This window comes from Ranitomeya variabilis, chromosome 5, assembly GCF_051348905.1.
Source record: "Ranitomeya variabilis isolate aRanVar5 chromosome 5, aRanVar5.hap1, whole genome shotgun sequence".
NCBI classification, from domain to species: domain Eukaryota; kingdom Metazoa; phylum Chordata; class Amphibia; order Anura; family Dendrobatidae; genus Ranitomeya; species Ranitomeya variabilis.
The window spans coordinates 562,275,071-562,299,035 of NC_135236.1; the positions used below are offsets into that span (position 1 = coordinate 562,275,071).

At 43.6% G+C, this 23,965-nt stretch overlaps 1 protein-coding gene across 5 annotated transcripts in view; it reads left to right on the forward strand.

The window, feature by feature from the left end:
• ACSL6 (acyl-CoA synthetase long chain family member 6) overlaps positions 1 to 23,965 on the forward strand; it is a 364,139-nt gene that overhangs the window by 92,106 nt on the left and 248,068 nt on the right. For 2 of the 5 annotated variants that reach the window (XM_077265966.1, XM_077265968.1), the window contains exon 1: positions 19,469 to 19,656. The exons of the other annotated variants lie outside the window; for them this stretch is intronic. The gene's annotated coding sequence lies outside the window, so the exon portion shown is untranslated. Of the gene's footprint in view, positions 1 to 19,468; positions 19,657 to 23,965 lie in introns of those variants that run through there. 5 annotated transcript variants of the gene reach the window in all.

Consider the following 23,965-nt stretch of genomic DNA (forward strand, 5'->3'; position numbering starts at 1 on the left):
CCTGTCCTAAGGATAGGCTCTAATATGTAAATCCTACAAAACCTCTTACAAAGTTTCAACTCAGTCTATAGGGACATAGAAACTGATCTGACTACATAGTGATTGATAAGTATCCCATTGACCTCAATAATACAACAGTATGGAGTATGGTTGTGAAAGAAATATATAATTTACGGTAACTCTTTTTTTCTTCTGACCTAGCCAAACATAGCTATAGATGTAACGTTACATCCTTGAACGCAGGTTCATGACACCCACCTCGCTTAGTTTGCCAATGCAAGTTTCTGATTTACTCATGTAATGTATTGGGTAGAAATCTTTGATAAATACATACCCATTTACCACAGAATAAATACAGCAGCTGCGTTTTTTACATTGATGACTTTTTAATGTAACCATAAAACCACCCTCTCAGTTTCCAGTTTTACTTGGATCAATGACTCCTCACTAACTGTCTAATACCCATGATCGTGTTATGTTACCAAATGGACGTTATGTCAATATGGATGACATATCCGTATCAGTGTAGTCCTATTATGTTATAGTGTTCCAATATTGGAGAATGTAACCCAATACACAGGATATGTTCTGCAATAATTTCCTGTTGTTATCTCAATTTTCAACTAGTATCCTCCATCGAAAAATACAAGCTGAGCTTTGTCTGATTTCCGGGAGCAGCATCACCACTGTCCTTGTAACATAGTAACATAGTTAGTAAGGCCGAAAAAAGACATTTGTCCATCCAGTTCAGCCTATATTCCATCATAATAAATCCCCAGATCTACGTCCTTCTACAGAACCTAATAATTGTATGATACAATATTGTTCTGCTCCAGGAAGACATCCAGGCCTCTCTTGAACCCCTCGACTGAGTTCGCCATCACCACCTCCTCAGGCAAGCAATTCCAGATTCTCACTGCCCTAACAGTAAAGAATCCTCTTCTATGTTGGTGGAAAAACCTTCTCTCCTCCAGACGCAAAGAATGCCCCCTTGTGCCCGTCACCTTCCTTGGTATAAACAGATCCTCAGCGAAATATTTGTATTGTCCCCTTATATACTTATACATGGTTATTAGATCGCCCCTCAGTCGTCTTTTTTCTAGACTAATCCTAATTTCGCTAATCTATCTGGGTATTGTAGTTCTCCCATCCCCTTTATTAATTTTGTTGCCCTCCTTTGTACTCTCTCTAGTTCCATTATATCCTTCCTGAGCACCGGTGCCCAAAACTGGACACAGTACTCCATGTGCGGTCTAACTAGGGATTTGTACAGAGGCAGTATAATTCTCTCATCATGTGTATCCAGACCTCTTTTAATGCACCCCATGATCCTGTTTGCCTTGGCAGCTGCTGCCAGGCACTGGCTGCTCCAGGTAAGTTTATCATTAACTAGGATCCCCAAGTCCTTCTCCCTGTCAGATTTACCCAGTGGTTTCCTGTTCAGTGTTATGGTGATATTGATTCCTTCTTCCCATGTGTATAACCTTACATTTATCATTATTAAACCTCATCTGCCACCTTTCAGCCCAAGTTTCCAACTTATCCAGATCCATATGTAGCAGAATACTATCTTCTCTTGTATTAACTGCTTTACATAGTTTTGTATCATCTGCAAATATCAATATTTTACTGTGTAAACCTTCTACCAGATCATTAATGAATATGTTGAAGAGAACAGGTCCTAATACCGACCCCTGCGGTACCCCACTGGCCACAGCGACCCAGTTAGAGACTATACCATTTATAACCACCCTCTGCTTTCTATCACTAAGCCAGTTACTAACCCATTTACACACATTTTCCCCCAGACCAAGCATTCTTATTTTGTGTACCAACCTCTTGTGCGGCACGGTATCAAATGCTTTGGAAAAATCGAGATATACCACGTCCAATGACTCACCGTGGTCCAGCCTATAGCTTACCTCTTCATAAAACTGATTAGATTTGTTTGACAGGAGCGATTTCTCATAAACCCATGCTGATATGGAGTTAAACAGTTATTCTCATTGAGATAATCCAGAATAACATCCTTCAGAAACCCTTCAAATATTTTACCAACAGTAGAGGTTAGACTTACTGGCCTATAATTTCCAGGTTCACTTTTAGAGCCCTTTTTGAATATTGGCACCACATTTGCTTTGCGCCAGTCCTGCGGAACAGACCCCGTCGCTATAGAGTCCCTAAAAATAAGAAATCATGGTTTATCTATTACATTACTTAGTTCTCTTAGTACTCGTGGGTGTATGCCATCCGGACCCGGAGATTTATCTATTTTAATCTTATTTAACCGGTTTCGCATCTCTTCTTCGGTTAGATTGGTGACCCTTAATATAGGGTTTTCATTGTTTCTTGGGATTTCACCTAGCATTTCATTTTCCACCGTGAATACCGTGGAGAAGAAGGTGTTTAATATGTTAGCCTTTTCCTCGTCATCTACAACCATTCTTTCCTCACTATTTTTTAAGGAGCCTACATTTTCAGTTTTTATTCTTTTACTATTGATATAGTTGAAGAACAGTTTGGGATTAGTTTTACTCTCCTTAGCGATGTGCTTCTCTGTTTCCTTTTTGGCAGCTTTAATTAGTTTTTTAGATAAAGTATTTTTCTCCCTATAGTTTTTTAGAGCTTCAATGGTGCCATCCTGCTTTAGTAGTGCAAATGCTTTCTTTTTACTGTTAATTGCCTGTCTTACTTCTTTGTTTAGCCACATTGGGTTTTTCCTATTTCTAGTCCTTTTATTCCCACAAGGTATAATCCGCTTACAGTGCCTATTTAGGATGTTCTTAAACATTTTCCATTTATTATCTGTATTCTTATTTCTGAGGATATTGTCCCAGTCTACCAGATTAAGGGCATCTCTAAGCTGGTCAAACTTTGCCTTCCTAAAGTTCAGTGTTTTTGTGACTCCCTGACAAGTCCCCCTAGTGAAAGACAGGTGAAACTGTACAATATTGTGGTCGCTATTTCCTAGATGCCCGACCACCTGCAGATTTGTTATTCTGTCAGGTCTATTAGATAGTATTAGGTCTAAAAGTGCTGCTCCTCTGGTTGGATTCTGCACCAATTGTGAAATATAATTTTTCTTGGTTATTAGCAGAAACCTGTTGCCTTTATGGGTTTCACAGGTTTCTGTTTCCCAGTTAATATCCGGGTAGTTAAAGTCCCCCATAACCAGGACCTCATTATGGGCTGCAGCTTCATCTATCTGCTTTAGAAGTAGACTTTCCATGATTTCTGTTATATTTGGGGGTTTGTAACAGACCCCAATGAGAATTTTGTTACCATTTTTCCCTCCATGAATTTCGACCCATATGGACTCGACATCCTCATTCCCTTCGCTAATATCCTCCCTTAAAGTGGACTTTAAAAAAGACTTTACATAGAGACAAACCCCTCCTCCTCTCCGATTTTTACGATCCTTTCTAAACAGACTGTAACCCTGTAAGTTAACTGCCCAGTCATAGCTTTCATCTAACCATGTCTCAGTTATTCCCACTATGTCAAAGTTACCTGTAGATAGTTCTGCTTCTAGTTCTTCCATCTTGTTTGTCAGGCTTCTGGCGTTTGCGAGCATGCAGTTTAGAGGATTTTGTTTTGTTCCAATCTCCTCACTGTGGATTGTTTTAGAAATGTTCTTACCTCCCTTCTGAGTATGTTTTCCTGGGTCTTCTTTGTTCTAATGTTTTTCTTCCCATCCCCTCTTCTTTTAGTTTAACGCCCTCCTGATGAGTGTAGCGAGTCTTCTGGCGAATGTGTGTTTCCCAGGTTTGTTGAGGTGTAGTCCGTCTCTGGCGAGGAGTCCATCGTACAAGTAATTCACACCGTGGTCCAGGAATCCGAATCCTTGTTGTCTACACCATCGTCTTATCCAGTTGTTCGCATCAAGGATCCTGTTCCATCTCCTGGTGCCATGCCCGTCTACTGGAAGGATAGAAGAAAAAACTACTTGTGCATCCAGTTCCTTTACTTTCTTCCCCAACTCTTCAAAGTCCTTGCAGATTGTCGGTAGGTCCTTCCTTGCCGTGTCATTGGTGCCAACATGTATCAGAAGAAATGGGTGGACGTCCTTGGAGCTGAAGAGCTTTGGTATCCTATCGGTCACATCCTTGATCATCGCACCTGGAAGGCAGCATACTTCTCTTGCGGTTATGTCCGGTCTGCAGATGGCTGCTTCTGTGCCTCTCAGTAGTGAGTCTCCCACCACCACCACTCTTCGTTGCTTCTTGGCTGTACTTTTTGCTGTCACTTGTTGCTGTGTACCCTTTTCTTTTTTGCTTGCTGGTAGTGCTTCATCCTTAGGTGTGCCATCTTCATCCTCTACAAAGATTTGATATTGGTTCTTCAGTTGGTTGGTGATTTCTCCATGGTCTTCTTGCTTCTTTTGGTCACATGCTTCCACTCTTCTGCTTTTGGAAGTTCTCTGACACTTTTTTCACCTTCTGTGACCAGTAGAGATGCTTCTGTTCTGTCTAGGAAGTCTTCATTCTCTTTGATGAGTTTCAAAGTTGCTATTCTTTCTTCCAGACCCCGCACCTTTTCTTCTAAAAGGGCCACTAGTCTACACTTCTGACAGGTGAAATTTGATTCTTCTTCTGGTCGATCTGTGAACATGTAGCACATGCTGCAGCTCACCATGTAGGTTGTCACATCTGCCATGTTGCTCCTAGATCCTGCTGACTTGCTGTGTGTTTTCCTTCTTGTGTAATCTACTCAGCCAAGCTTTCTTGCAATAATGTCCTTACGGCAGGTGGTTTGGTGATGCTTTCCAAGCAGCTGGTCCCGGCTGTACCCAATGATCTTCTTGCTGAGGGAGACTCTTCGCTTTTCCCAGAAGGCACCTGGAATATGCGAATTATCCTTCTCAAGCTTGAATCCCTGGTTTGGTGATGCTTTCCAAGCAGCTGGTCCCGGCTGTACCCAACGATCTTGCTGAGGGAGACTCTTCGCTTTTCCCAGAAGGCACCTGGAATATGCAAATTATCCTCCTCAAGCTTGAATCCCTGGTTTGGTGATGCTTTCCAAGCAGCTGGTCCCGGCTGTACCCAACGATCTTCTTGCTGAGGGAGACTCTTCGCTTTTCCCAGAAGGCACCTGGAATTTGCAAATTATCCTCCTCAAGCTTGAATCCCTGGTTTTTCACTGTCCTTGTGAGATGCTTCAATACATGTGGACCACTGTGTCACTTATCAGGAGCTTCTGAACGGAGTAATCATTAACACCCTCTTACACCATTCCATACTCCTATGGATGATAACTCTTCATGGTCTACTATTTTCCTGCCACATGGACTACTTACACATGGGCTAAAACGCCAGAGGCCAGAGGGTAAGAATTGTCCTTACTAAAGAAACGCTGAAGGATTCATATATTCATAATCTAAAACACTGGAAAGCCAACAGGGCTATCATTCCTGAGCAATAACAGAGGAGATGCAAAGTCCATCATTCACATGGCTCCAGGACCCAAACAGAACATCTAGTTGATGTTTGAAAGTCCTAAAGGGATCAGAGGACTGTGGCAAGAGGCAATGAGTAACTGGAAACCATTTATTTACTTTGTGGTTGACACTCAGTGGTGGGGAGGGGGGTTATTGAGGGTTCTGGTTGTCATTAAAGAGATCCAGCTGAAGTATGAAATATTACAGGCAATACTTCATGGAAAAAGTATGCAAATTAGGGCTCTTCCAAGAAGAAAGAAACTTTTAATGTGGACAACCCCTTTAAAGTTTGTAGGATCTCCTGATCATCAGAACACTCATGATTTTTAGAACAGTGTTTCTAATTATTCTTTTAATTGATATTGTCTTTTTTTTTAAAGAATCTTACTATTAATCTTCCTCAGAAAATACTATAAAAGGTTTTGAAATTATATTTTATTATTTTAGGTAGTGTAATTTGGAAAAATACGACTACCATGCATTTGTGGTATCATCTGAACGGTTAGCCAGCAAATACTAATCTGACAGTGTTGAAGCCCCACACATTAAAGAAACAAGTAGTGACTTTTGCTTAGACCTCATTCATTATTTTTTTTTTTGAAAAAATAAGTCCAATTTTCTTTTTTTTATCTGATTTTCATCAGTGTTTTGTTAGAGCAGGAGCCGAGTGTCATTAGCATATCACATCCGATGCTCTCGCATCGGATGCAATATGCCAGTGTGACGCCGGACTTAGTGTGTCATCGGTGATTTTCTCACATGCAAAAAAAAGATAAATTACTTATCGTATCCTCCCCAATATAATGTTAAAAATGGACCGCACTGGGATGGCAATGTGCTATCAGTTATTGGGTAATTTTGATACATGATTTTAAAAAATGGCCATGTCTCCATCAAGGTTGCCATTTTTTTATTTTGCTTGACAGCTTACCAAAAAATCATGGAGAGACAATATTTTTTACGGACACATTGAAAAACCATAATAAGTAATTCTGATTATAATTGATACATGTCTGTAGCCCAGAATTCTGATATGAAGACATTAGCTGCATTCATTGTAGACTGTAAAATGATGATATTTATAATAAAAATAATCTGTATACGTTTCTTCAGCTTAAAAAAAATCAGGGGCGCCTTACATTTTCTTTCTCATACAGGGTGAAAAAGTCTCCTATTGTTACGGACTGTCCTGGAACTTCTGGACGGTTGGCATCCTTGGTCTCCATGACTTTTTCATGTACACAGTGTCCACATAAAACCACTGGCATATGAATGTGTATGTGTTCTATCAATGAAAAACACAGCATGTGGACGTGAAAATGTGAAAGCCAGACACCTAATTCAGGCCTTATAGTCCAGCTGCCTGGCTGAAGGATTTCCCGCGCACCGCTGTCCCTTTTCATTATGAGTACAGGAGATGGAGCATTGTGAAATGGAAGCAGCGCTACTGGCTGGCCAGGAATCCAGTATGTGGGACGGCTGATATGGAGACAGATGGAAATCTGGAAATGCTCAGACCTTCTGTGTAAATCAGAATTAATGAGCATTCTGCACAAGTTTAATTATCCCGAGGATAAGAGCACTACAAATCCACAGGCCAGGGTCTTGGAATAAACTTCTACTGACCTCATTTTGTAGGGGGATAGCCAGCTATATAGCCCAGTATACAAAAATCTGAACTTTCCCTTCCCAAAGGGTTCTTGAGGCAGAATTGGTTGTTCTCGTGGATTTATTTAGAGCAAGATAGAAATTTGCTATAAAGGACAACATATAGCTACATTCATAGAAACTTTGATTTGTGACTTTCTTTGTTTTACGTGGAAGACGTGATAAATATTCAGCTTAAGGCTGGGATCACACATGCGAGAAACACGGCCGAGTCCCGCATGTTTATACCTGGCACTGCACTCGGCACTCAGGAGCGGAGCGTGCGGCCACATAGCAATACATGGAGCTGCATGTGCTGCTCCTGAGTGCTAGGTACAGGGCTGGGTATTAACATGCGGGACTCGGCCGTGTTTCTCGCATGTGTGATCCCGGCCTAAGGCTGGGCTTTACAGTGACAGTGGCCGTGACAGCCGTTACATGGCCGCTTGGTCCTGCTGCTACATTGTGGCACTATAGAAGTGAATTGGGTCAATTATGACACCCCTGTACTACCACAACTGTGACAAGCAAGCCCTAGCCATGTTTTCTTAGATATTAAAACAGTAACTAAGCCATTGTTTCCTTCTCCATCTCAGCGCTGAAAACTTGAAAAATAGAAATATTAAAAAACAGTGAAAGGTTGCTTATGTAGCTCTAAATATTGCACAAAGTTTTCCACTTTTTTGAAAATTTTTCAAAGAATAGAGATCCCTATAAAATAAAATAAATAAGCAATGCTTAACACTGAAATCCATGACCACCAGTCCACCTTCCACCAGAAGTGATGACGCCACCAGTCACCTGACCCTGCAGCCAATCAGTGGCTTCAGTGATCAGGTGACTCGTGGTTGAAACATCATCACTCCTGGCGTTATGACTCATGACATCCCTTTGATCAGTCATCTAACAGCTTCAGCCTATCAGTGGTCTCAACAGTAAAATGTCTGATGATTGAGACGTTATCAGTTTGGGTCCCAGTGGCTCCATATTTCCACAAAAGACATACTAGTATATCCTATGTCTGGAAGGGGTTAAGTAATTACCTAAGGTATATGGTATATAATTACTCTGTATCTTAGATGCCACAGCTGCTATTGACCGCAGCATCTAAATGGTTAAATAGTTGAGGACCAGCTTTTATTAGTACCTGATTCTTTGTCACATACTTTTTATCTTGGGATGGCAGAAGAGGCTATCTGCTCATGAATAGGGGGAATTGGCATTCAGCTCCAGACCCACCTCATGAATTGCTTTATTCTGCCTTCATCGAGGTATAAAGCTGCTTTAATAATTAACCTTAAATATATTTTGAAGTATTTTTGCCACCCGACATTAATATTTCAACATTCGTGTCCTCATAGGTATTTTTCTTGCAGCAAAAATATACATAATGTATTATTCATTTGAAAAGAAATAAGACCACATTTCAGATGTGTTACAGCTTTTTTTTTACTGTTGTAACCCATAATTGCTTAATTTAAATAATTAATTTTAGGGCTCTTTGAGGTTCAAGTATAAACCGAGTGACCCTATTAATAGTGACAGCTACATGTCCAAAATTAAATGCCAACAGAGTGTCCTAAATAAACTAGAATTGTGTGACACGTATATATAGCCCTTCACAGTCACAGGATTATTTTATAATGTCATGGCTGCCTGCAGCATACATTCCTATAGAGGTGAGTTGAGGGCATTATTAATAAATATGCAACTAGCTTCTTCTAGTTTGAGCTGCCAGCAGCCTTTGTGGGAATAGACAGGTATGCTATATTCCACCTTGTCTGGTAATATGCCCATATTCATACACAGCAGCTACGAATCCTCTGTGGTCAGTGTTACAAAAGTAGTCTAGGAGGGACTTCATCATATGTTTTGTGACAGCTATTTGTCACACTGTGACGGTCTTAAGGGAGAGGGGCCTCAAACTGTCCATGGAACTGGGACCCTAACTATCCCTTTCCTGGTGGTACTCTTGATGGTAGAGAAGCCCAAGTTTCCAACCTTACTATGCTCCTATTAAATCCTGATCTATCCCTTCCCCCACCCCATGAAGCATGGTACATAAGTGCAAGGTAAATCAAGAGCAAAGACAAAACAGGCATAACAGAAAACCACTATTGAAGGGCCCCCGTGGGCAGTGGTGTACTCGGTATTGGGTCCTTCGGTTCTCAAGGGGGATGTCACGGTGGCTGACCCGGTCCGTGGCCCTTGGGTCATCTGTGTAAAAGGGGAAAGGTCTTTAAAGGGATATGTTCGTGACGCCACCTGTGGTATTCGGTCAGAGTGACTGACGCTGCTTTAAGGGGTCCGCTGGAGTGATGTTAAGGCAGCTAGATGGTATACCTTCCCACAGGTGAAGTATGTCCCCAGGGCTTCCCAGTGTGTATGGTGAGAGGTGCAGTGAAGAACGAGGACACAAGGTTGCAGTCTCTTTACCTTTTACTGAAGGCTTCAGCATCCACAGTCCAGAGCACAGATCACAGGGCAGGCAGAGTCTGGCCGGTTTGGAGGCAAATCCAGAGTCCCCTTATCCAGGTGGAAATCAGTAGCCTTCCTCTAGCGCCTTGGTGTTGTAGTACCATATTGCTAAGCCTCTCATAAGGTCCTCACAACTGTTGTAGATGTTCTAGATGTTATGTCTCTCTCTGTCCCCCAGATGGATAGGACAATCCGTATGACCGGTGGCCTGAGGCTTTTTACAGGGACTCTAGCATGCCCCAGCCTCTCGTGGGTGCCACCTTGCCTCCTGGGTATGGGGCGGATCAGTAACTTGCAATTAGCTGGCCGGTCTCTGGAGCAAGGCATAAAGGACTGTTGCTCCCTCGGTGTTCCGGATACCGGGATCCTGCGCCTCAGAAGGAGGCAGCCTGTGCAGGGCAGAACTCCTTCTGGTTTCCACTCCTTTGCTATGACTTCTTCTCACTCTCTACAATACAGTTCACTTTCGTGTCCGTTCTTAAAAACTGCCGCACGTGGGGCAGGCGCAGTTCCGTGACCTTCTGTCTAGGCCTCTGACAGGATCCCACCCCTGTCAGGGACCAACTGCCTGAGCGGAGCTCAGCTAGCAACTGCCTAACTTCCTCCAGGCCACCAGTTTACCTAATTGTGAAGAGTGAGCTAATAAATAGGAGCATAGCTCCCCCTGGTGGACTGGAGTATGAAATGTGTTGTATGTTTGTGGTACCTGGTAAAGAGATCTCCTTTATTGCCTCCAAACATGACATCACTCCCCCCTAGAGGAGAATGATATTGTAACTGCAATGACCAGGACTCTGGGGTGCTGCACTATCATACAACATCACTCTCCAAAAATAGTGATGAGGTAGGGACAGGGAGGAATAAACTAAATAGTAATAATGACAAGGAAATAAACACACATGTGCTACAGCAAACTACAGATAACTACAACTATACAGTTTACAAAAAGAGGACTTGAAAGTCCTCCAAAAATCTATAAAAAAAACTGTTGACCTCGGCTTAGTTCCTGACTCCTGTGTATCTGTAGATGCTGTCTGCCTGTGTATGTTTGCTCGTGTATGACCTGGTTCGTTCCTGTTTATGATATTGCTGCCTGACTCTGTACTTTTTTTTGCCTCTCTCTGTTATAACCTTTGCCTGTTCCTGATCTCCTGTTCCATTGCTCCTGCCTGTACTGCTTTGCTATCTCAGGCATTCCCTCAGCAGTCACGTGCTTCAGGTCCTGTTTACCCGAAGCATGCATCTCCACCACTGCCGCCACGCTCCACAGGTATCTTTGAGCATAGTTTGTTCAACTCAGGACATGTGCACTGGCTCAGCGAGCAAGTGCAGTGCAGTGTTCCTGACATTATCACTGACCCTTAAGTTTCTCCTGTGTTCTTTTTTCTTTATTTCACCAGGGGTATTATGGATCCCATGCACACCCTCTCTGAGGTGAATAGTCTGACTCAGGTGATGCTAAAACTGAATGTTGAACAGGGAGCCCTTGCTCAGTCTCAGCAGCAAGTGACTGATGTTGTGCAAGGGGCTTTGTCCTTGGGGAATCGGGGTGCTGGTGCCAGTGATGTTACCCTTATTTCTCTTGAACCTCCTATTAAGTTGCCAGAAACCTTTTCTGGGGTTAAAAAGAAATCCAGAGTCTTCAGGGAAGGATGTAAACTTTTCTTCTCATTAAGACCCCGCTATTCAGGTGATGAAAGTCAGAGGGTGGGGGTCATTATTTCTCTATTAAGGGAAGCCCCTCAGGCTTGGGCTTTTTCTCTTCCTCCCACGGCTCCTGAGAGAATGTCGATGGATGCATTTTTTGAGGCCCTCAGGCATATCTATGATGAACCTGTGCATCTGGCTGAGGATATGGTTATGAGTGTTTGTCAGAGGAAGCACTCAGCCGACTGGTTTTGTTCCGAGTTCAGATGCTGGGCTGCTGGGCTGCTGAAGTTTCTTGGGACGCTGCCGCCCTCAGGTTCTTGTTCTGCAGAGGACTGTCTGAGTGCTTGAAGGATGCCCTGGCATTACATCTCCCACCTGATTCCCTGGAGGATGTCATGACTCAGGCTGCCCGTATGGACCATAGCCTGCGTGCTAGAGCGGTGATTCAACTGGAAACCCCATTATACTCCAGCAAGAGAGAACCCCTGTCCACAGCTGAGTCTATGGAAGTGGGTGCTATCTCGTATAAGGAGAGGAGACCTCGCCGTGAGAAACAGCTGTGCTTTTATTGTGGAGAATTGGGACACTAGAAGGACTGTCCTTCCTGTCCTTTATCAGCCAAGACATCGGGAAACGACTTGGTCTGGGTAGTTGTTGAGGAGGCTACCCAGACCCTCAGGTACGTTTCCTCACTCTCGAAAATTCTGCTGCAGGTGGAATTGCTGGTGGATGGTTGTCCTTCGCTTTCTACTGCTTTTGTTGATTGTGGTTCATCCATCAATTTATTTGACTCCTGTTTGATATCTCAATGCAAGTTAGGGACAGTTAGGCTTGAGACTCCGGTTAAAGTGGTGGCCATTGACTCCTCTCCCCTCACCAAAGAAGGGATTCTCTATATCTCTGAGATCTTTTCACTCAAAGTGGGCCCAGCTCATGCTGAAAGAATAAGTTGTTTCGCGGAGCCTATATTCTGATAAGGGTGCGGGTGGGGAACGAATGGAAGACTGCATTTCTCACATCTGAGGGGCTCTTTGAAAACCTTGTTATGCCTTTTGGTCTTACTAACGCTCCTGCTATATTTCAAAATTTTATTAATGTGTTTTCTGATGTTATTGGTTGTTTTGTTGTGATCTACCTTGATGACATTTTGGTTTTCTCCCCTGATAGTCATTTCCATCTGCAACATTTATGTACAGTTCTCCAAAGACTGAGGAAATTTCAACTGTTTGCTAAATTGGAGAAATGTTCATTTTTTTGTACAGGAGTTGTCTGATTGTGTCCAGTGAGGGATTTCTCATAGATCCCAAGAAGTTGCAGGCTATTGTTGACTGGGTTCAACCCCAGGACCTTAAGGGGCTCCAGTGCTTCTTGGGATTCGCCAATTTTTATCGAAAATGTATTGGGGAGGGTTTTCACAGGTTGTCAAGCCGCTTACTGATCTCACACGCAAGGCTGCGGATATAAAAAATTGGTCTGTGTCTGTCAAAGAATCATTTTTGATGTTGAAAAGGTGTTTTATGTCCGCTCCGATATTGGTGCAGCCGGATCCATCTAAACCTATAATTGTAGTGGTGGATGCTTCTGAGGTGGGGGTGGGAGCAGTGTTGTCTCAGGGACCTACCACTTTGACAAATCTCAAGCCATGTGCCTTCTTTTCCAAGAAGTTCTCTTCAGCTGAGAGAAATTATGATGTGGGCAATAGAGAACTTCTTGCGGTCAAATAGACATTTGAAGAATGGAGGCATTGTTTGGAAGGGGCGGACCATCCTATCACTGTGATTACTGATCATAAAAACTTAGCCTATATTGAGCCTGCTAAAAGATTAATTCCCAGACAAGCCCGCTGGTCGCTTTTTTTTTCACGGTTTCAGTTTTCCATTACTTTTTGTACTAGGTCCAAAAATGTCAAAGCTGATGCATTGTCTCAAAATTTTCATTCTGTGTCTCCCCCCGAACACCGTCCTCCATTCTTCCACCCGGGACGGTGGTGGCTGATGTCTTGTAGGAGTAGGAGTGAGAGATTTTAAGGGTTCAGTCTCTTGCTCCTGCTTCTAAACCGGGAGGGAGGGGGGGTAAATTGTTTGTCCCAGAACAATTTCATTCTAGAATCCTTCAAGAGTTTCATGGGTCTATGTTGAGTGCTCATCCTGGGATTTCTGCCACACGGGAGGCCGTGGCAAGGGTTTTTTGATGGCCAAATTGGGGCCAAAATTCATTGGTCCATAAGAAATTGTGGAGATAGTCAATCCTGTAGCCTATAGTTTACATCTTCCAGCCTCATTCAAGATTTCCAATGTGTTCCACAAATCGTTTTTAAAACCTTTGAGATCTGTTGAGGAGGGTTCTGTGTTGGCTGTTCCCACGGTGTTGGTGGAGGGTCACATGGAATATGAGGTAGGACACATTGTGGATTCTCGTCTGGCACGCCGCACCTTGCAGCATCTAATACACTGAAAGGGGTATGGTCCAGAGGATTAGTTGTGAGTCCTGGCCTAGTCTGTACACACTGATCGTCAGGTTTGGGTGTTTCATGCCAGACATCCTGAGAAGCCTGGGGGTCCAGTGGCCCCCCAAATTAAGAGGGGGGTACTGTCATGGTCTGTATGTGAATTCTGGTTTAGTGCTGCCTGGGGTTAATACTTTTGACCTCAGCATAATTCCTGACCACTGTGTATCTGTGGATACTGTCTGCCCCTTGTATGGTTGCTCCTGTATGACCTGGTTCGTTCCTGTTTATGATATTGCTGCTGGAACCCGGAGACAGGTAGTAGGAAGTACAAAATAGAGAAGCAAGGCGTATGACGGCCTGAGCGGGGTAAGATGAAGTACAGTTAGGTAAGGGCTGGGTACAGGCGAGACCAAAAGAGCACTGGGAAGGGGAAGACACAAAGGAAGCAGGACAGGACAGAGACACCAGACTAACAGACTACAGAGCGGACACTGGGAAGTCTGGACTGGATGAGGTGACAAAGAAGCCTGGGAAAGACAGAGAAGCTGGACAGAGCGGAGACTCAGAACAGGCAGAGCAAAGACAAAGATGGACCTGAGTCACAGAAGCACAAATGACAGACAGGCAAGGAGCAGAGGAAGGAATCGCCTTATATAATATACATGGAGTGCTGGAGGACTTCCGGATCACAGTCCTCCAGGATCACAGAGAGGAGATACAGAGCGCCTGTAAATCAGAAAGAGGAAGTGCTGGAATGGGCGGTGCACACGCGCACCCGACAAAAACCAGGGAGCGGAGAAGAATGAAGGAAAGGACGCGCGCCTGCAGGAGGAGCGCGCCGCAGCGGGTAAGTATGAGCGGAAGGAGTGGCCGTGACAGTATATTGTGCAGCCCACGTTGTATAGTCACGTAGTATATTGCCCAGCCACGTAGTATATAGCACAGCCCATGTAGTATATTGCCCAGCCCATGTAGTATATTGCCCAGCCACGTAGTATATAGCACAGCCCATGTAGTATATTGCCCAGCCACATAGTATATAGCACAGCCCATGTTGTATATTGCCCAGCCACGTAGTATATAGCACAGCCCATGTAGTATATTGCCCAGCCACGTAGTATATAGCACAGCCCATGTAGTATATTGCCCAGCCACGTGGTATATAGCACAGCTCATGTAGTATATTGCCCAGCCACGTAGTATATAGCACAGCCCATGTAGTATATTGCCCAACCACGTAGTATATAGCACAGCCCATGTAGTATATTGCCCAGCCCACGTAGAGATCGCAGCATGGACCGGTTACCAGAGCGTCGCGAGCGGGAAAGGCCTGTTGTCGATCCGGGGGCCGACGGACGGTGAGTATATAATGATTTTTTTTTTTTTTTAATTATTTTTAACATTAGATCGTTTTACTATTCATGCTGCATAGGCAGCATGAATAGTTAAAAGTTGGTCACACAGGGTTAATAGCAGCTGTAACGGAGTGCATTACACCGCGGCATAGCACGGTCCGTTACCGCTGCCATTAACCTTGTGTGAGGTCAGACTGGAGGGGAGTACGGAACGGGCACTGACTGCGGGGAGGAAGGAGCGGCCATTTTTCCGCCGGACTGTGGCCATCGCTGATTGGTCGTGGCTGTTTTGCCACGACCAATCAGCGACTTGGATTCCATGACAGACAGAGGCCGTGACCAATGAATATCCGTGACAGACAGAAAGACAGACAGACAGAAAGACGAAAGTGACCCTTAGACAATTATATAGTAGATGACACATCCTTGTATATCAGGACTTTCTGACAGGAGAGAATCCGGCATAGGGGCCTTGGAATATCCAGGAATATCCAGGTTTTGTAGCATTCACATTACACAGAGCAGCTGTGAGAGGTTTGGGATCCAGTCAGTGGTTCTAGCGGTGACATACATTCCAGCCAATCAGCAGCCAGGAAATGGCGTACAGACTGTCACACTCCTGATGGGATGCACTGAAATAACATCCCCATGTAACCCCGACGCAAGGTCGCTGATAATTCTTTGTACATCTGAAAGGATTGTTTTGTTTCCCAGTGCCAGGCTTTGTGAGCTGAGAAGCTTCCCTTCCAGGCGCAGTTTTTCATTAGACCCTTGAATAGCTGTACAGTCCTCTCACCGGAGAGGCTGATTTGGGTGGTGTGACACAGAGAATTGCCAATAACATCCCAGTCTGGTGTTCTTTTTCGCCTATTTGCATGTTTCTCATTCACATCATCCTGATCATACACTACCGAGAAGGCAAAGTTCTCAACTATTGAGCCTGAAGAATGGAGCGCTTAAGCGATTAGGTCAGCAATTTAACACCTTCACTGCTAAGGCTTGCTTCATTCATAGGTGATGTGGTGGAAGCGGGCCCTTACAGGGACACAATATTGTCTCCTATATTTGTGCCAGTGACTCAATAATTTTATGACTTCACTTTCAGGTATATATGTATGGCCGTACATCAGCTGTGCATTGTGAAATATTGCAGTAGAAAAAACCCATATAATATATAATGTGATGTCACAAGGAGCTGTGATGCATAATATTTCATATAGTAATATTGCCTAGCATATAAAGTATATTAGATGTAGTTACCAAGGAGTAAAGGCTGCACCATTTAATTTCATGTGTGTGCATATATACATGCACATACATAAAGGTGCTTCTTACAAAATTAGAATATCAACAAAAAGTTGATTTATTTCAGTTCTTCAATACAAAAAGTGAAACTCTCACATTATATAGAGTCATTACAAACAGAGTGATCTATTGCAAGTGTTTATTTCTGTTAATGTTGATGATTATGGCTTACAGCCAATGAAAACCCAAAAGTCATTATCTCAGTAAATTAGAATATTATATAACACCAGCATGACAAATGATTTCAAAATCCGAAATGTTGGCGTACTGAAATATATGTTCAGTAAATGCACTCAATACTTGGTCGTGGCTCCTTTTGCATCAATTACTGCATCAATGTGGCGTGGCATGGAGGCGATCAGCCTGTGGCACTGCTGAGGTGTCATGGTAGCCCAGGTTGTTTTAATAGCAGCCTTCAGATCGTCTGCATTGTTGGGTCTGGTGTCTCTCATCTTCCTCTTGACAATACCTCATAGATTCTCTATGGGGTTAAGGTCAGGCAAGTTTGCTGGCCAATCAAGCACAGTGATACTGTTGTTTTTAAACTAGGTTGTCGGGATCCATTTTTGGATTTGTTGCATCTCTGGTTCCACTTTGTTTAAATGTAGCTTTTTTTCCTGTCAGTCCATCGGGGGTTAATGTCAGTCCCCCCTGCTGGCAATCTGATGTACCTGCAGTGTTGCTGGGTCAGCTGATGTGGTGGTGACCACTCACACCATCCTTTAAATGGTCACCTGATGCATCAGCTGACTGTTGGTGATGGAGTTTAACTTTGGAGACCAGCCTAGCAGGAGCAGATCTCTGGTGTCTGCCACTCCTGGTGTTTGGAGTCCTATTGCTGTGCTATCTGCGGTTTGGAGCTTGACAGTGGTGTCTGGAAGCTAAGTGCTGTATTTTCAACTTGTCCCTTTGGTGTTTGTCACTGTCCCCTGTGTGGTATTATTCTGCAATGGTGAGGCTAGTGCCCCTTGCTGGCCAGTGCACTAGCCAGGGCAGTACTAGGTGACAGCGAGGGACTTAGGTTCGTGGTGGCGGGAGGCGGGGGAAGGACCCACTTAGAGCATTAGGGGAATGCAGGGACAGGCTCAGGTTTGAGCTCAGGTGGTGACCATCCCCCATTTCCCTATCTGTAGGGCCTTCCTCTGTCCAATACCATCCCATTGTGTGTTTTGCGCCGTCCGCTGACTGACCAGCCGTTGGGTCGCAATACATATCGTGACACAGGTATTGGTACTTTTCACAGTGTGAATACCACCTGAGGAAGATAGTGTGCCGCTGTCAAAATGCGTTATGGAGTGCAATATATATTTTAATAAAGTTTTGTGCCTTTTAATTTTAACTATTATACCCTTTTTGCCTCAGTGCTTCTAAAACCGCACCATCCTTTGTTTTCCGATTTCATATCCCTCTTTGAGGGTACGTCTGGGTGCAGCAAATTCTCTTTTCCTCGGCCAAAGGACATGCGGTCACATGACTCCAGCAACGCCTCCCCGCAATCACATGGTCTTATCCAGTGACAACAGCAGGAAGCGTCCGGTCAGCACGGAGTTTTGTCTCCTCCCTTACCTCTGCGTTTTCACCGAGGTTATGTAGAGGGGCATAACCCATTGTGGTTAGTGGCCCTTTGGGTTTCCCTAGCCGTTAAAGTCATTTTAACCAACAGGTTCTTCTCATGTGCACTCCCTGTTTCTCTTTTTTTGCAAGTTATCTTGTGCTGACACACTCCTTTTAGCTATGCTTCCTGTTAGGGTTGGCGTATTGCACTAAATAAAATATAAACTGAAGTGCAATTGCAACCCGGGATCCACCGTGCAGAGATGAACCCTGCTGCTAGTGAACAATGACGGAACACAACAGCAAACCAGTTACCTTGAACACACTGAGTTAATGTCACTCTGTGTGAATGGAACACTCAGTACCTTCACCGAGAGGTACGGCACGAGTATGAGAAGTGCTATATCCTGTTAAAATCACAGGGATAATAGTACGTGGATTGGGCTAGCTCTGGAACTAAACGGTGCTAACCGCACACATGAATGAAGCAGTTGCTGAGAGAGGAGAGAGAGCTCTTTGACGCTAGTTACAATACCCTGTTGCCGTTCACCGAGAAGTATAGCATAAGGGTTGAGCTTGCTCTGTAACTGAACTGTGCTAACCACACACAAGAATGAAACAGATGCTAAGCCAAGTGGCTAGTTACTGTCACTACTGAACCTGTGCCTGACGGGCACCCTAAGCATGTAGCAGACTAGAGACTCAGGCGTTGAGCCAAGGGAACAAAACTGCATAAGTGTGCAACCTGCCTGCCAACGTGTACAGTCTCTGAGCAAAGACACACACAAACGTGCAGACAGAGTGGTAGAGTAGCCACCCACACACACCAAACATAAATGACACTAGGGTGCCCGCATGCACCGCTGAGAGCCTTTTATACGCTAAGCTCCACCCCAAACACTCATGCCCAGTCGGGCCAATCCGGGGTTGCCACATCATCAGAGCAGCTAATGTCCGACCACAATGAGAAGCCGCCACATCACAGACATGCTCAGTAAGGTAATCTCTGGACTTCTGGACTTAGACTCCAGAGCGCAAGGCTGCACCCGCATATAGACTTGACTGGAGCACCAGCAGTAACCAAACTTATACCACGGACCTGAGCAAGACTCTGGGACCAACGCCTGCACTGAGTAGCATTCACAGAGGCCGGACCCGCGCAGCTGGAGAATCCTGACGCCTAATACTACCTATCTTAAAATTGTGTCATGTAACGTATCACAACTGAAATTTTCTTTTTTTCTTGCTTTATCTTATCCATTGCCTAATTCTCCCCCAAACATCTTGCACCTCTAATATGAACTTTACAAATCATTTGTTTCATTTGCTGAATCTCTCAGGTAGTATGACCTGCCTGACATGAACAGTGGCCACCACCTAGATAAAGTGGTGAGCTTGTTTTCTGTTCCAAACCTCAAGGCACTTGAAGAGTTACCTCCTGGGATTCTTGTGTTGTCTCTATGGGAGTCTAAGCCGCCCTCAGCCAAGCTTAGCGCATTGGGACACTTTGTAGATCAGAAGGGGAGGGCTCGGGTGACTGACAAGATTCATGGAACATTTCCTTTTAAGAGTTGTCTGTGTTAGGGAACCTTTGCAGTGTCTTGCAGGCTCCACTACACAACATGGTCACAGTCACTGCCCACATCGAAGAAGAAGCTGCTCTATGAGCAGAGTCCCTGATAGTTCAGCACTTTTGGTGCAGGATGGGTCACGAGCTTCATGACAACTATTAGGATAATCTGCATGGTTCTTCCATCAATCTGTGGTGGCTATTTACACAGGTAAGACATCTGTATTTTCTGTTTTATGCTCAGCACAGGATAAGTTAGAAAGGATGCTGTGCTGCACAGAAACCAGCCACTGTCAACTACACAGTGCAGCTCTTATTCTTAGTGTTTTATCCACATAACCATGACACTGGTAATGCATTTGCCTTAGATATTGTATGGACAAATACCCTTTAAAGTTTATGCTTGCCATTTTATACCATTTTATGCTAGTTTATGCCTACAGCCCAAATGCATAAAAAGGTTTACTTACAATGCAAATATGTTATAGTACAGAGGAGCAATCATAAGCCTGCTCGCTTCAGAGTTACAGTGTAATAATTATAGGGGATAACTCAGGAGACTCTTTGCGTGGAACAAGACAACTACAGGACACAGTTTTATAAGTGGTAAAGTCTATATTATCACATGGTGATTCAAACAGGTGCAGAGAGAAACTCAAGTCCACAACACTTGGTGCAAATAATAAACGCAGCTTAGCAGTCTATAGGAAACTTCAGAGGAAAATGCAATCAAGCAGAAAGTCTATGAAGCACAGTTATTCTTGAGGATACTTGACACGAATAAATCCTTGTCTTAGTCCAGGCACAGATAGATATGCTTATTAGGCAGTTCAAATCATATCTTAGCTCAACCAGGGAGGCCTGGTTAATAGTCTCAGGTTATTGCAAAGCAGAAACAGCTTACATGCCCAGCAAATGCAGATGGAAGTAAACATGAACAGCAGATGAAGGAGGATTACTGGAAACTTGTGTATGCAGCAGGAACTCAGAGCAGAGTAGCAGGATCACCACACAGGTTCACAGGAGCAGGTGAATAGCCAGGGAGTAATCAGAGGTCAGGAGCTGAATGCAAGGCAGAATACTCTAGCACAGACTGAAGGCTGGGGTGGAGTTTTATAGCAGGAAGACACAGTGCACATGAGACCAAAGACGCCATCTTGGAAAAGGGCAGTAATGCACAAAAAGGTAAAAAATGTTCAGAGTCCTGACATACAGTTTCACACATGAAACACAATGTATGCAAATTGAGATTCTGGTTTGGCTATTATCCTAAGACATGTGACAAGGCTCGTTAAAGGGTCGACATTGACTTGTAGGATTGCTACCTTCCAATAGGTGGCACTAAAGTTCTAGTACTCTTCCTCTCTGAAGAGACAATTTGCATAACTAGCATATTTCCCAGAGGAGCATTGCGGCTTTAAGTCTCCTCATCTCGGCATGCTTAGCATGTCAATCTCCACAAGGAGAAATGATACTTCTTACATATATACACACACACATATACAGTGGGTACGGAAAGTATTCAGACCCCTTTAAATTTTTCCTTCTTTGTTTCATTTCAGCCATTTGGTAAATTCAAAAAAGTTCTTTTTTTCTCATTAACCTCTTCATGACCCAGCCTATTTTAACCTTAATGACCTGGCCGTTTTTTGCAATTCTGACCAGTGTCCCTTTATGAGGTAATAACTCAGGAACGCTTCAACGGATCCTAGCGTTTCTGAGATTGTTTTTTCGTGACATATTGGGCTTCACGTTAGTGGTACATTTAGGTTGATAATTTTTCAGTTTATTTGTGAAAAAAATGGAAATGTGGCTAAAATTTTGAAAATTTCGCAATTTTCAAATTTTGAATTTTTATTCTGTTAAACGAGAGAGTTATGTGACACAAAATAGTTAAAAAATAACATTACCCACATGTCTACTTTACATCAGCACAATTTTGGAAACAAAATTTTTTTTTTGCTAGGAAGTTATAAGGGTTAAAATTTGACCAGCGATTTCTCATTTTTATAACGAAATTTACAAAACCATTTTTTTTAGGGACCACCTCACATTTGAAGTCAGTTTGAGGGGTCTATATAGCTAAAAATACCCAAAAGAGACACCATTCTAAAAACTGCACCCCTCAAGGTGCTCAAAACTACATTCAAGAAGTTTATTAACTCTTTAGGTGCTTCACAGCAGCAGAAGCAACATGGAAGGAAAAAATTAACATTTAACTTTTTAGTCACAAAAATGAACTTTTAGCAACATTTTTTTTATTTTCCCAAGGGTAAAAGGATAAACTCGATCCTGAAAGTTGATGTACAATTTGTCCTGAGTATGCTGATACTAGATACTAGACCCCCCAAGGAACTTATCTAGATGCATAGTGAGCACTTTGAACCCCCAGGTGCTTCACAAATTGATCCGTAAAAATGAAAAAGTACTTTTTTTCTTACGAAAAATTTCTTTTACCCTCAATTTGTTCATTTCCACATGGGGAACAGGATAAAATGGATACTAAAATGTGTTGGGCAATTTCTCCTGAGTACACCGATACCTCACATGTGGGGGTAAACCACTGTTTGTGCAAACGGCAGGGCTCGGAAGGGAAGGAGCGCCATTTGACTTTTGAATGAAAAACTACCTACAATCGTTAGCTGACACCATGTCGCATTTGGAGAGCCCCTGTGTGCCTAAACATTGGAGCTCCCCCACATGTGACCACATTTTGGAAACTAGACCCTCCAAGGAATTTATCTAGATGCATAGTGAGCACTTTGAACCCCCAGGTGCTTCACAAATTGATCCGTAAAAATGAAAAAGTACTTTTTTATCACAAAAAAATTATTTTAGCCTCAATTTGTTCATTTCCACATGAGCAACAGGATAAAATGGATCCTAAACTTTATTGGGCAATTTCTCCTGAGTACACTGATACCTCACATGTGGGGGTAAACTACTGTTTGGGCACACGGCAGGGCTCGGAAGGGAAGGAGCGCCATTTGACTTTTTCAATGAAAAATTAGCTCCAATCGATAGCGGACACCATGTCGCGTTTGGAGAGCCCCTGTGTGCCTAAACATTGGAGCTCCCCCACATGTGACCACAGTTTGGAAACTAGACCTCCCATGGAACTAATCTAGATGTGCAGTGACCACTTTAAACCCCCAAGTGCTTCACAGAAGTTTTTAACGCAGAGCCGTGAAAATAAAAAAATCATTTTTCTTTCCTCAAAAAATATTTTTTAGCCCGCAATTTTTTTTTCACAAGAGTAACAGGAGAAATTGGACCACAAAAGTTGTTGTCCAGTTTGTCCTGAGTACGCTGATACCCCATATGTGGGGGGAACCACCGTTTGGGCACACATTGGCGCTCAGAAGGAAAGTAGTGACATTTTGGAATGCAGACTTTGATGGAATGGTCTGCGAGCATTATGCTACGTTTGCAGAGCCCCTGATGTTCCTAAACAGTAGAAACCTACCACAAGTGACCCCATTTTGGAAACTAGACCCCCCAAGGAAGTTATCTAGATATGTGGTGAGCACTTTGAACCCCCAAGTGCTTCACAGAAGTTTACAACGCAGAGCCGTGAAAATAAAAAAATCATTTTTCTTTCCTCAAAAATTATGTTTTAGCAAGCAATTTTTTATTTTTGCAAGGGTAACAGGAGAAATTGGACCCCAATAGTTGTTGCCCAGTTTGTTCTGAGTATGCTGGTACCCCATATGTGGGTGTAAACCACTGTTTGGGCACACGTCGGGGCTCGGAAGGGAAGTAGTGACGTTTTGAAATGCAGACTTTGATGGAATGGTCTGCGGGCATCACGTTGCATTTGCAGAGCCCCTGATGTGCCTAAGCAGTAGAAACCCCCCACAAGTTACCCTATTTTGGAAACTAGACCCCCCAAGGAACTTATCTAGATATGTGGTGAGCACTTTGAACCCCCAAGTGCTTCACAGAAGTTTACAACGCAGAGCCGTGAAAATAAAAAATAATTTTTCTTTCCTCAAAAATGATGTTTTAGCAAGCAATTTTTTAATTTTTGCAAGGGTAACAGGAGAAATTGGACTGCAAAAGTTGTTGCCCAGTTTGTCCTGAGTATGCTGGTACCCCATATGTGGGGGTAAACCACTGTTTGGGCACACGTCGGGGCTCGGAATCAAGGGAGCACCATTTGACTTTTTGAACGCAAGATTGGCTGGAATTAATGGTGGCGCCATGTTGCGTTTGGAGACCCCTGATGTGCCTAACCCTAATCCCAACTCTAGCCATAACCCTAATCACAACCCTAACCCCAACACACCCCTAACCACAACCCTAACCCCAACACTCCCCTAACCCTAATCCCAACCCTAATCACAACCCTAACCCCAGCACACCCCTAACCCTAATCCCAACCCTAACCACAACCCTAACCCCAACACACACCAAACCATAACCCTAACCACAAGCCTAATCTTAGCCCTATTTCCAACCCTAGCCCAAATTCCAACCCTAACTCTAATTCCAACCCTAACCCTAAGGCTATGTGCCCA